The 3939-nt window shown below is 38.1% G+C and overlaps 1 pseudogene; it reads right to left on the bottom strand.

Annotated features, from left to right (window-relative positions):
- Positions 1 to 3380: 3380 nt before the first annotated feature.
- Positions 3381 to 3703, bottom strand: LOC132480545 (cytochrome c-like; annotated as a pseudogene).
- Positions 3704 to 3939: the final 236 nt, after the last annotated feature.

Here is a 3939-nt window from a genome sequence, read left to right as displayed (position 1 = left end):
GGAACTACAGGATCAAGGTCTTGGACCCAATAGCAAGAGCTCAGTCTGTTCTGGGTACTTTACATATTCCTTGTGTGTTTAGAAGGAGAGTGAGGTTTTGACTGGTGAGAATAGAGAGGTAAGCAGGAGACAGCTCAAAAAGGGAACTCTGCCAACATTTGTTTTTGATGCTGATGAGGCCCTTGGTAAGTTCATGATTCCAGCTAGAATTCCTATAGGTGTGGCTGAAAAGGTGTCCACACAGACAAGTCATTATGACAATCACCAACTGCCTCTCACAGAGGACAGAACAAAAGGCATCAGGGTGTTCTCATTACAAGTTAATCCAGGGAGCAGTGTAAAATGGGTGAAGAATTCAGGAGTCATCAGTGTCTGAATCTGTCTGCTATAATTGTCAGAGTATTAGAAGAAAGGTGGAATCTAGTCAGTAGGTGGGTATTTTTCATATTTTCCAAACTTGTTTGGATATCATCTATGTGACCTTTAGATAAATATAACCTGAATTTTATAAACTACCTACCCAGACCTAAGCAAAATAGCTTTTGTTCTATTTGCATTTTTGCAAATTAAGCATCATCTGAAGGTATATATCTCATTGCAAACAGCTTTTGCTTCTCTCAACCTTTCCTGGCTCTAAAAACATTTCTCCAATATGAGCTAGGTACTGAACTTTGAAGAAGGGTCCACTGTAATAACAGTAAAGTTTAATGGTGCATAACTTTGAGAGACTGACAAATTTCCAACCAAAGTATTGATTCTTACAGAATTTATGAAGCACATGCTGCATTCTGTGTCATTATGGTCCATTTTGGGCTGAAAGAATCATGTAAAATAGATTTTTAAATGAGTGGTAATAGTCAGACGTAAAGAAGGTATTGACGTGTGTCATGAAGGGTGAAATAGCATGCCGGATTAACGCATATAACAAATCAAAACCAACAGTACCCTCTACTACTGCAAATATAAATTTGCTTTTGCTTTTAATCATCCCTCCTACTTACTACTTTGCACATTTACAATTTCCTTTCTTATAGACCTCTTTTGAAGAACATTAAATATGTGTAAAATTTTTGCATAGTTGCATAGACTGCTTTGGGGAATACTAACAGTTCAGAAACCGATTGCTTAAATTTGGCAAAGTAATTTGCTCTTATATGTAAATAATGTCCTTTGTAAATAATGCTAAAAGCTTATAATCTAATCTTTATTACATGCATATAAATGACATGTTTAGTGGATTAATATTTAAATCTTTTTATGAATTCAACAATTTTAAAGTACTACTGGAAATTTTTGTTTGTTTTTCAGAAGCATAAAAATTTATTTTTCCTTTATGACTTTCAGCTAAGCTTTTTTTTTCTGTCCCCAAATGCTCTCATGGAAGACATCCTTGCATCTAACTTGTTTTGAAGAAGTATAGAACCTATGGCCAAACCACCCTGAATGCGCCCAATCTTGTTGGAAAAAGTATAGAATTTATTCCTCTGGTCCTCTGCTGCCTATTTTTGCCCTGTTCATCTTAATGCCTGCTATGAATTAGTTTCTCAAGAAACAATTGAAATGTCAGTCTTTTTTTTCTCCCAGTCGACATTTTGTTTTGACACACTGGGGAAAAAGTAGCTTTCAAAAATAATAATTTATACTTGGATTTTACTCTTCACTTTGGAATACATGTTTATTAAATGTATATCTCCCCCACAAGTAATCAATACAGATTGTGTAGTACACTACAAGGAAACCATGTCTGAGGTTATTAGAAAAATTAAATGCCTTTAGTTTTGCTTACTTGAGTAATATGTGAAAATTAACAGTTTAAACCCTTCCAGGCATCTGACCAGACTTAGCCTTAGTCAGAACTCATGGTGTGACTAGGCTTTGTTTCTTCTTTCTTCCCCTCCCCTCCCCGTTTTTTTTTTTTTTTTTTTTTTTTTTGCCGTACGCGGGCCTCTCACTGCTGTGGCCTCTCCCGTTGCGGAGCACAGGCTCTGGACGCACAGGTTCAGTGGCCATGCCTCATGGGCCCAGCCGCTCCGCGGCATGTGGGATCCTCCCAGACCAGGGCACGAACCCACGTCCCCTGCATTGGCAGGCGGACTCTCAACCAATGCGCCACCAGGGAAGCCCCCTTCTCTTTTCTTCTCTTCTTTTTTAACTTATCTGGTTACCATTTACCTAGTGAACATCAAATTACCTGAAATCCTAATTTTATAGACTAACATTTATAGAGATATCCACATTGAGAGGGGAGACAGAGGGAAAAGGAAAATGAGTGGCTATGGCTTTTTCTGAAAAGTAGTTCAGTGTTTCCATCACATTCCAGAAAGCTTTTCAGAGCTAGAGAGGTCAGCCAGGTCTAACTGTGCTAGGAACCAACGAATCCCAGTCACAGATACATCTCCCTCACATGCAGAAACCCCAAGAGAATATGCTAAATCCTTTTCAAACAACTGCTTTTCAACAACGTAGGAGTTTATCAGCCTAACAAAAAAAAAGAACTTGGCAGGAAGAAAAAGGCTGAGACTCTCAATAGACTCTTCTAGGGCCTGGCAGAGCCTGAAGAACTCTTCAAGGTCTTAGTCAACAGTGAACAGAGGAGTTTAAACTAGCGCGTTCATCTATACCACAAGCGAGAGACATTGGTCTTTACATAAACGTTTTTCCCAGGCCAAATGCAGACAAATTCAAATAAAATAGGCCAAGTCCTGGATGGAAGATTAGAATAACAGATCAGGGAACAGGAAAGTGAATCCCCCCCTCCAGTGCAGTATCTCATGAGTAGTCCCATTTACACCCTACTGTTCACCTGGGGGTGTTTCAATTCACGGTGTCTGTGTTCAGAGGTTTTTCAGCTTGAGATTTTTTTTTTTTAAGAACTTTTTTTTTTTAAGATGGAGAATTTTAATTAAATTGACATATTTAAGACCAAAAAGATAAAGTGGACATTGTCAGTGTATCTTCAGCCCTTGCCTTAACAGGTGAATGAACACAACTTGAAACACAGGTGAATCTTGTTGGTCTATGAGACAGTGAAGGGAGCTTCTCAATATTTAACTATATTAATATAACTAGTTATAGAAATCTAAATATAAAACCAATCTCCTATAGGGTTTGAGAAGGCATTCACCATATCCCTGAAAAGTTTAACATTCCTTATTCAAGTTTAATCATCTCTTCAGAAGGGGAAAACAGTGATAGTACTTGCTGAACCAGAATTACTATCAAAATTCAAAAAGCTGACCATATTCATTTAGCCACAGCCAATCTATTGAAATCAGAACAGAAATATTACATCAGCTATTCATGATCTGAATTCTAGTGTATGAGATCAATTTAAATATGGTACACATAAAAAGTCATGAGACATTTGTTTCATCATAAATAAGGCAGTGGCCAACTATTACTCATTAGTAGCTTTTCTGAGATAAGCTATCAAGTCTGCCCTTTCTCCCTTCTTCTTAATGCCAGCGAAGATCATTTTTGTCCCAGGGATGTACTTCTTGGGATTCTCCAAATACTCCATCAGCGTCTCCTCTCCCCAGAGGTGATGCCTTTGTTCTTGTTGGCATCTGTGTAAGAGAATCTGACAGCCTGACCTGTCTTTCGCCCAAACAGACCCAGTCTTGTGCTTGCCTCCCTTCTCCACAGTATGGCACTGGGCACACTTCTGAACAAAAATCTTCTTGCCCTTCTCAACATCACCCATTTTTAAATCATTCTTTCTCCGTGTACGACTAAGACGTTCCTGCTCGCAAGCCGTATGTCCCGCTCTCTAATCTAAGAACAATTTTTAATTCACTGATGTGTTAGAAGAATAAAAGTTTTAGAAAGGTATGAACTTCAGAAGATTTTTTTTTAATGTAGCTACACTCAAAGATATTTGAAATGCAGAGGCTGTTATTCAATTTGGACCTTCATTTCCTGATTTTTTTTCAAATCAGA

This window comes from Mesoplodon densirostris, chromosome 2, assembly GCF_025265405.1.
Source record: "Mesoplodon densirostris isolate mMesDen1 chromosome 2, mMesDen1 primary haplotype, whole genome shotgun sequence".
NCBI classification, from domain to species: Eukaryota; Metazoa; Chordata; class Mammalia; order Artiodactyla; family Ziphiidae; genus Mesoplodon; species Mesoplodon densirostris.
Note: the sequence above shows the minus strand (reverse complement) of the source record. Positions and strands in the feature narration are given on the sequence as shown.